General features: G+C 35.7%; 1 long non-coding RNA gene across 1 annotated transcript; it reads right to left on the minus strand.

Moving 5' to 3' along the window:
* Window positions 1-612: 612 nt before the first annotated feature.
* LOC149847045 (uncharacterized) lies at window positions 613-1325 on the minus strand. The gene is made up of 3 exons (XR_016430585.1): window positions 1186-1325; window positions 994-1067; window positions 613-857 (listed from the first exon to the last, which is right to left on the minus strand). It is a non-coding gene; the product is annotated as an uncharacterized LOC149847045 (long non-coding RNA).
* Between the last annotated feature and the right edge of the window lie 9451 nt (window positions 1326-10776).

The raw sequence follows: 10776 nt of genomic DNA on the forward strand, positions 1-10776 counted from the left end.
GTTAGACGTTTTTATACAAGATGTTGTACCTGATCCTGTGTGGATGTGATCAACGGGAAGGTTGTTGCCACGGCTATATACATAACATAAGTATAAAATAAATTAAAAAATAAACAGAATATAATCTAAATATATACTGAAAATATAAAGTTATAAATTATAAACTGAATACAAACTTTGTATGTACGGAGGATAAAATGGAATGTTCAGGCGTCGATCCGTTGACACGATTACTGAGGGCAAAATGGAGTGTAGGTGTGACATAGTTGAACAGTATTTGGTGAATTCCTTACAAATGCCTGAAATCCATGGTTATTTCACTGAAAATCGCTATGCCTACAGTGATTTTTCTGTGCAAAACACAAAGATCGCTATATATATATATATACTAACGATTTTTCTGTGGTTGCGTGGAAGTACACAGGAGCTTGATCACTGGATCTGCTCCATCTTCTAAAATGACCAAGAAAAGATGAAGCGCTTATCAGGAAAAAAAATAAAACCTCCACGTGGTTTCCTTCTCCAGTAAGCAAGCAGAAGAAAAAGAGGAGGAACAAGCAAACCAATTAGGAAAGAGAGGGAAGGGAAGCGGCCAAAAAAAGCCAGAGAGGGTAACAAAATCGCCATTGAAATTGAGAATTATGCTACAACCATTTGATATTTAAGGATAATCATAAAATACAAGAGAAATGGGAGTGTGCTTTTAATAAGCAATCCTGTCTATGGTGGTAATTTACACCTCAACACTATGGTTTCACGTCCTGCGTGTAAATGTAATCCAAGTGAGCTTCACTTATCAACCTTCTCTTCATGCATTCATTCACGTCGCTACCATCATCACAGTTATCATCCACCACCTAAACAAATCCAAAACTAAGCATGAATAAAATAAAAATAAGATCATTGAATCATAGGTCACATGCATATATATATTTATATAAAGGAAGAGAGAGAGAGAGAGAGAGAGAGAGAGAGAGAGAGAGAGAGGCATACGTTAGACAAAGTTTCTTCTTTACTTGTAGAATCTCCAAATTGGGCGCCCAACTTCTCTAGGCTTTCTTTCTTGTCTGAAACCCACACATGAAGAGAATATGATACGTAGTAAACTTGGACATAAACAAGGCAAATGGAAGCTGATACATAAAAGCAATATAGGAGGAGAAAATACGATGATCATACACATACCTTGGTGAGTAGAAAGGCGCATGGCTCTAGTCGTGGGCACAGCATGGGTGTAGCCAGAAAACAGGAGGCCAATCAACACTGCGACCCAAAGCCAAAGGAGAGGTCGGCACCTGCTGTTTGACTGCATGGATTTTGAAGATGCTCTGGAATTAGGATTTAAGGGTTTCTGAGCTAGATGGAGAAACTACTAGAAGAGACCAGGAGGAGGAGAAGAACTGATTGGCAGTGGAGATTGAATTCCGGATTCTTGAGTATTTAAATAGATAAAAGAGTGCAGGAAAAGCTTCAGCCTGAACGTCAGCATCACCTGGTAGGGACGGCCATTATTATTCCCTCTGCTTTCTTCCTGTCTGTCCCTCCTCCTCTCTTAGAAACTTCTCTTGTCCGTCCTACAATGATCACCAAATGCCGAGTGGTTTTGGAGAATGTCGGCCAGCGCCTTTGATAAATGGTACGTTTGACTAAGTACTCCCTTAGGTCAGATCACCAAACTGTCCCAACCAGCTGGGACGGCACTCTTTTGAGTGTAGACTCGAATGTGCTACACGGGCTCCCTATCTAAAATTGGAGACTAAGCCAAGTCTCCAAGTTCCATCCCTTGATCGTCAAAGCTAAGACCATGAAGTGAGTCTGGTTAAGCTATTCAATGTGGAGCATGACCAAATCAATCAAGTGAAGTTGTGCTGGTGGTTGGTTTGCCGACTTGTGATTGGTTTGACCTCTAGAAAATAGAAACTTTTAAACCTAGGCTCCCCCCACATTAGCAGCCGTGGACCACTATGTTTGGGCTTTATTAATGAGACAGAGAAGGGGCCCCCACCTGCCCGCGTGAGAGTGCATGAACGAACCCCACTCACCTATACACAAACAGTTGTCTTGGTTAATTTGTGTTCATACCAAACGCATCCACGTGTTGAGAGACCGCTTACTTGCAATGGCCGGCTTGACTTAATTATATCTCCGGCCTTTGACTTCCACTGGGTCGTGCAAACAATAGCAGCTGCAAATTAACGAGTTTTATAAGTAAACAAATTTGATTAATCTATATCCAACATAAAACACCGATCCAGATCAGGAAAAAGTCACTTTCTTGCAAGTTTGAATATACATTAGGATTTTATTTTATGATCCATATCCGAGAACAATATATATATATCCAACTCACATTGGAGGTCTGACCAACTCATATCCATTTGCTGATTGGGATCCTACTTTCGAATTCTACTTGTGAAAAAGGATCAGTCCAGTGACCAAATTACTATACCTATGTACCACATTGAAGAGTGGTAATAGGAGAGATGATTCAAATATGACAGAAATGACTGATGTGGACTGCCATTTAACTTGTTTGGAAAGCTGCAACTAGTAGATTTGTGAAAATGAGGTAGTCCACGTCTGCCATTTCTTCCTTTTTCTCTATTTTTGTTTTAAATCTCTATTTTTGGTTGTTAATACGAAACTCCCAGCCAGTACATATATAAGGATGCTAAATCTTGCTATTATTAACACTCGTTTTACTTTTTGATATATATATATATATATATACTCCTCTAGTTCTATGTGCACAAAGATATGTCATCAAACAAGATAGAGAATCAAAGAGAATTGTGTAGCCTGAATCTGTTGCCAGACAAGGTGGATTCCTCTAATTATTTTCAATTCTATTTCTCACCATTTCCCTCCCAACTCATTTGCATCAAGTTTAGTCAATTATCATCTCCCAGACTGAGCCTAAATATAATTGGGAGAATCAGAGGGCATGGAGGACAGTGAAAGGAGGGAAGCCGAATTGCAGTGTTTGGAATTGGATTCGTGGAATTAGGAGGAATTGGAATTCTACTGCTTCAAAACTTTGTTTAATTTCTCCATTGGAAAACTTTGATGAAAATATTCACTCCAAACGGGGATTTTGGAAATAACTACAACGATGCACTTTATCTAGCTGAAGGGGGGTATCTAGTTTGTAGCCCTAGCAGAGCACAAACACCAATTCTGTTGTTCGATAGGGAAAATTTTAATCTTGCAAGAACCACAGCACTCCCAATTCAACCGTTTCATCAGTTTTCGAACACTGTGTTCTAAACTTGTTCATTGAAACCTCACCAACTTCATAAAACTTGATTTAAATTGGAAGTGGTTTTTTTATTCTTTGGGAGGATTGGGATTTCTTATCAAAAATAGAACATTACTTTTTTTTCCTTTGAAATAGAGATATTGATGACTTTTTTTTCCGCTTTGTTTTTCTACTCTCAAGCACTTGATATTTGAGATTAATCATTGTTGATTTGTTACTTCGTTTTGGAAAAACATTAATTTCACGAACTAGATCATGTAAAAACTACATTTCTTCAGGTTATGAGTTATATTTCAAGTAAATTCAAGTCCAATGAAATTACAGCCTTGTGGCATAGGTGCACTTATTCACTAATACCCCAGTGTTTCCAATGCAGAACCCAATTTCTATACCAACACCCATATCTACTACCATTTTTTGTACACAAAGGAATAGTTAACTGGTGGGCACAAGGTTAATTACCGGAAGCGCCTAAGGGGGAAGCACACTTACAAAGCGGGAAGCACCACAATTTCTGTTTTTGGAAGAAGCGTGGGGGAATTAGTGGGAATCGTGTTTCCCACTTATCTTCCCACTCACTTCTCAAATCTCTTCCCTCTCGCAACCCTTTTATTTTCTAGTCAATTTTCATAGCTTTCCTCTTGTTTTTTTTGTTTTTCATGTTAATATTTATATCTTTTGTTTTTCCTCTCTTCTCATCTGCTTCCTCCTTTCTTTATGCTTCATACTACTTTTTAACGCTTCCTCACTTCTGCGTCACGCATCACTTCTCATATCTACTTAGCTTGGTAACTATGGATGAAAAAATTGAAAAAAAATAATAATTATGTAGAGACTCACATACAATGATCAAATGAGGGCGAATCAAGGTGGAGCACATTGTGACACTGATGATCTACAAGGTCAGGACTAGTCACAACCTCTATAGGTAATGGAGTCTCTCTCTCTCTCTCTCTCTCTATTCTCATTTTTCTTTGTGTATCTGTTTTTTTTTTAGAGAATGAGAAACCCTTTTTTATCAACCTGGGGCTAGAGTTGTTTTCCTTTCTTGGTGAAATGGGCCCTTTGATCCTTTCATTTTCAACTATCATGCATGTAACACATTTAGGACTCCAGCCCGTTGAGGTGACCCTTTCAACGGTCTTGGATCTGCATTTAAAGAGGATTTTTTCCTTCCTTGATTTAGGAAAAATTTTAGTAATGTCCTTATGGCTAGAGATCCTTACATCTCCCACTTGGTGATTTAGAGGTGTTCAGTGTCACAAAGCCTACTCTCACTTTTATAGGCTTTTGCATTTGTACACTCACCACTTAGTATTCTATTCACGCATATTGTGGAATTTAAAATGAGCATCATGAGAATTTCTTTCCCACTAAGTGAACTATTCACTCATGATCATTTACACATACCTAATTGCATTCATCAATGGATCAACTACCATATCCAATGAAGGTAAATAACTAACTGTGGTTTTATTTTTCTTTATTATATCATGAACATACTCATATTTTACCTCAATATGTCTAATCTTAGAGCTATCAACTCTAGAGTTCATCAAACTTATTGCAACTTTATTATCACAATATATTTGGACTAGTTCATTTAAGATATTTAGTCTCAATTCATTTAAGAAGCTGTCAATCTAGACCCCAAAGGTCGCAGCCATGTTGCAAGCTATATATTCAGCTCCTTGAGTATGCAATGCCACAAAACCCTGTTTCTTGTAAGACTAAGAAACAACACCACCTTTCAAGGTAAAGACATATCTGGAAGTGAATTTCCATCATCAATGCTTCATGCAAAGTCAACATCAAAATAACTAATAAGCTTTAGCTTTTCTGCTTGATAATATAACTTAAGTCCCTTAGTTTCCTTAAGATACCTAAAGATTCTTTTTAATGCTTCTCAATGAAGAATGTCAGGATTACTTTGGTAGATTTTACTCACTAGATTCACAACAAAACTAGTGTCTGGTCTAATGCACAACATAGCATACATCAGGCTACCAACCTCCTGAGCATAAGAGACTTTAAATTTTTTCTTGTCCATCATTTGGAAAATTATTCTTGCTTAATTTCATTCATTTCAGAGATTTCTTAAGCCTGTATAGAAATTTCGTTAACCTGTACACCTTATCCTCTTGACCTTTTATAACAAAGCTCTCTGGTTGTTGCATATATATGGTCTCTTTCAGCTCACCATTCAGAAAGGTTGTTTTTACATTCATTCACTATAAAATTTTGTACTATTAACTACAATTTTAACCCATAGTTAATGTCACAAAAGTTGTAGTAAATAAGCTTTAACTACAACCAACGATTGTAGCGAAACCGTAGTAGATAGTACCATACCTAATAACATTAACTATTGTCCAACCGTAGTAATTGATGACTATTAAGTATGGCTAGTAACCATAGCAAAAGGGCGTAGCATTAATTATAGTCAATAGTCGTAGTAGCAAATAAGAATACTGACCCGGTAATAGCAAACTATTAAGTACGACCAAGGGTCGTAGTTAATGCCATTAGTGATTGATGACCATTAATTATGGCCCATGGCCATAGTTAATGGTATTTTTTCAGTTATTCATATACCCCTTAGAATTGATGCTTCACATATAAAAAAAATAAAATATTTCTATTTGTATTTACTTAATGCATCCTTGTCCTACTAACTGATGCTCTATTTTAAATAGTTTCTTATTTTCTACTACTAGCAATTATTCAAAATTTATAAATCTTTAGTAAATTGGAGCAATAATTAATCTGAGAATATGTAGAAGTTGAACATGTTATCACAAAATAATTACATTTCATTCAGAGAAGATGCTATAATATTTGCTACACTCTTGGCCATTGGGGGCTAACAACTTGATCAAATCAAGATCTTGTGGAGAAGCAGAGAGATGACACTTCAAGATCTCCTACAAAACACATAACGATGAGTAGTCTTTTAATGACCTCTTGACCAAGTGTGTTGAAGAGAAAGAAAAACTGAAGGGTGAGAAGGTGTTGAGTGCACATATGGCCTCTCATCAGAAAAAACATAGGTTGGGGGCAAAGAAAAGTTTCTTCAATAAAAAAAACAAGAAGAAACCCTTTGGAGAGAGTTCAAACTCTCAGGCAAAAGCCAAATCTCAGGCAGGTGGTTCTTCTATAAAGTGTTTTTTCTGCAAGAAGAAGGGACAAAAAAAGGTGGAACACCTGAAGCATAAGAAATAGCTCGAGAATAGAAGTAATAAGTCATTCATTTCTCATGAGTGCAATTTGATCCATATTTTATTGCATAGTTGGAGAATTGATTATGGTGTCATAGTACATATTGTTAACTCTTTGTAAGCATTTCTGAATAAAAGATAATCAACAAAACATGAAAGAAGCATCTTCTCAGGAAATAAGATGCGTTGGCATATCAAGAACATTGGGACCTGTAGAGTTGTGTTGGAGTCAAGATTCATTTTGGATTTGCTCGATACGTTTTATGTTCTATCCTATAGTCAAAACCTTATTTCAATTTCAAAACTTGATAAGTTTGATTTTGTTTTTAAATTTGAAAACTTCAAGATTATTATTGTTAAAAATTTTATTTCTATAGGTTCTGCATATGTTTGTGATGGTTTGTATCATTTGAAAACCAAATTTCAAATTCGAGAATCTCACTCTGTTAAGAATATAATGATTGGCAATAAATGTGTTCTAAAGGAGGATCAATCCAACTTGCTTTAGCATCGAAGGTTATGACACATCTCAAAAGAGAGAGTCCAAATACTTGTAAAAGAAAGAATTTTTGTATCTCTTGATTTCGCAGATACATAACCATGTGTTAACTACATAAAGGCCAAGCAATTTAACATATATAAGAAAGATGTCAAACACTACAATAAAAAATTAAAGATCGTACATACAGATGTTTGCAGGACTTTTTTCTCATGTTATACGGGTGAAAATATTTTGTTATCTTTATAGAGGATTGCTCACAATATATGTATCTCTACTTATTATTTAAAAAATCTGAAGTCTTCCAAGTTTTTAAGGACTTCAAGAAAGAAGTAGAAAAATAAATTGGTGAAGTTATTAAAGTTATTACGTCTGATAGAGATAACAAATATTATAATCATTTCATTGAGATGGAACAAAAGGTAGAGCTATTAGCACGGTTTCTAAAAGAAGAAGGTATTGTACCTCAATATACCATGCCTGATTGTGCTTACCAGAATGATATAGCTGAAAGAAGAAACCGTACGCTTAAAGAATGGTTCGAGCGATATGAATCACTCAAATCTTTTCTTGACCTTGTAGGGTGAATCTCTTAGGACAATAGTGCATATTTTGAATAAGGTTTCTGTGAAGGTTATCCAAAAGACTCCTTACGAGCTACTAACTGGTAGAAAACCTTCTTTGTCATATATGCGCATATGGGAATGTCATATTGAATCCAAATTTTATAACTCACATATAAAAGCTTTTGATCCTAGGACGACTAATGGTTTTTTCATTGGTTATCTAAAAAGATCAAAGGGTTTTAGGTTTTATTATCCATCTCATACACCATAGATAGTGGAAACAGATAAAACAAGATTTCTTAAAAATAGTTCTATTGGGATAAATACATCTCAAAGTTTCGAATTTGAGAAAATGTAGGATTCAAGTTCTATACCTGCGAAGAAAAAAGACTCAGTTTTTTCTATCAATGTCCCTTTGGATAATGCCAAAAATTTTTTGGTCAATGAACATTAATCCCAAATAGAACAAGTTGTTGATGAGGATATACAACAACAAGATGCGGTGGTTTATTTTGAACCACCAGTAGCACATGTATGGAGGTCTATAAGGACTAAAAAATCTGCTATCTATCGAGACTATGTGGTATATTTACAAGAGCTCAATGATTTTATAGACATTGATGATGATCCCTTCACCTTTGCCAAAGCCATTAAAAGTGAAAGATCAATATATTGGATCAATATCATGAAAGAAGAATATCTTAACTCTATGGTTAAGAATCAAGTGTGGGATCTTGTACCTCGACCTGATGGAGTAAGACTTGTTGGTTGTAAATGAGTCTTTAAGACCAAGACAGACTCCAAAGAGTAAATGGAGAGGTACAAGGCTAGGCTTGTTGTAAAGGGTTTCACACAGATGGAAAGCATTGATTATAATGAGACTTTTTCTCTTGTCTCAACTAAAGAATCGTTGAGGATAATCATTACCCTTGTAGCTTATTTTTTATTTAGAGCTACATCAAATAGACGTAAAAACTACTTTCTTGAATGAAGATTTGGAAGAGGAGATATATATACAACAACCTCCTGGTTTTAGTATAGATGACTCAAATCATTTAGTTTGCAAATTGAAGAAGCAATTTATGGACTTAAACAAGTTTCCCACCAGTGGTATAAAAAGTTCAATCAGGTAATTTTGAACTTTGGATTCACTGAAAATATTGTTGATCAGTGCGTATACCTTAATGCTAGTGGGAGTAAGTTCATAATTTTAGTTTTATATGTTGATGATATTCTTCTTGCAACTAATGATTTGAGCATACTATATAAGACAAAAAAAATTCTCTTGTTTTAACATGAAAGAGATGGGTGAGATCGCATATGTCCTTGAAATTGAAATTTGTCACGATAGAACTAAGGGTGTCCTAGGTCTCTCTCAGAAATCCTATATCCTTAAGGTTCTTAAAATATATAGGATGAAGAATTATTCTCCTAGATTGGCACCCATATTGAAAGAGGATAAATTGAGCTTAAAGGATTGTCCTCAGGATGATAATGAAAAGGCTCAGATGACAACTGTGCAGTTGGGAGTTTGCAGTACGTGCAGACTTGCAGATGACCAAATATCACATTTGTTGTGAGAATGCTTGATAGATATTAGTCAAATTCAGGCATTGCACACTAGAAGGCAACGAAGAAGGTCATGCACTATTTGTAAAGAACGAAGAATTATATGTTAACCTATAGAAAGGATGAACTTAGAGGTCATTGGATACTTTGATATGAATTTGGGAGGATGTCTCAACTATAGGAAGTCCACTACTGGATACATCTTCCTATAAGCAGATGATGTCATCTCATAGAGAAGCGGAAAACAGTCTACAACTGTTGCTCATACCATAGAGGTAGAATTCATTGCTCTATACGAGACTTTATCTTAAGCCATTTAGATAAGAAACTTTATTATGGGTCATAGAATTATAGACTCTATTAGGAGACCACTAAAGATCTTTTGTGATAATGAGGTTGTAGTGTCTTTAAATAATAACAAGTGCTCAACCTCGTGTCGGCACATGAAGTTAAAGTACTTTGTTGTTAAAGAAAAGACTAAGAATTATCTAGTGTATATTGATATAATCGGTAAAAAAAATGACTGCAAATCCCCTTACTAAAGGGCTAGCACCAAAATTATATTCTCAACATGTAATGGAGATGGGTCTGTTTGATTCCTTTTGATATATGGCAATACATTATGGTTATATATGATCACATTTATAAAACTAAATTGATTCTCTATGGCTTTGTGTATTATTGATTCTGCATAAAGGATCTCTCATTTGGGTAGAAAGAATAGTATAATAACAATATTAAAAGACTACTAGAATGGGTTAGAGACTAACTCATTCATAAAGGTAATCTTAACATGCTAAAGCACTGAAAATGAATTATATTGTAGTACATGGAAATATGATATTTCATAAATAGGTGTTCATCTTCATGACTCATATGGTACATTTTTGTGATATCGGATAGCATGTGAACCCACATAAAAAATTAAGTCAAGATAATGGTATGAACCTCAATTTTGTGCCTTTCTATGTCAAGGGATCAAGTGGAAGAATGTTAGACATTTCAGATCAGGTACAACCCTAAGTGTGACCCAGTTTGACATAAGACACTAATGAAGGCTTTAGTGGGGACATTAGTGGAGAATTAGTGATGGAGTTACGTGAATGTGAAGGGTTCACATTCAATATGGTATGTAAAGGGTTCACATACATGATGCCATGTATGTAACCCTCACTCTCCTTCCACTATAAATTGAGGCATGGTTGCTTTATGAGTACAACCAAGGTATCATCTTTTCTCATTTGAGTTCAGGGTCCTACTCACCATCGACTTAACGACTTGGGCTGATCGTGGGTGTCGATAGGGTGAGGAGAACGTCGTGCACCTGCGCCAATGCTCATTTTTTTCAATGGCATCTACCAGTATATATTCTTGCTTTTACATTTCGATTATCCAATACATTTCTCCTAGCTCCACTTCCTTGAAAGTCCCTTATGTTAGACTTGATCTCTGAGACAATATGATTAAGGTGGATATTTAGCCCTTTTGCTAGAGACTCTACAACAGTGTTATACCCTCCTTTAATCATGCAGTGAGCCCCTCCAAACCCTCCATAAACATCATCCTGATTCCAGTAAGGAAGTGAAACCTTGTCATGTGAAGCCGCACACCCATATTCTAAATGGGCAAAATGCCAGTTCATCACTCTTCTCTCAAGAGGATCCA

This window comes from Nuphar pumila, chromosome 2 (assembly GCF_984573655.1).
Source record: "Nuphar pumila chromosome 2, dmNupPumi1.hap1.1, whole genome shotgun sequence".
In the NCBI taxonomy this organism is placed as follows: domain Eukaryota; kingdom Viridiplantae; phylum Streptophyta; class Magnoliopsida; order Nymphaeales; family Nymphaeaceae; genus Nuphar; species Nuphar pumila.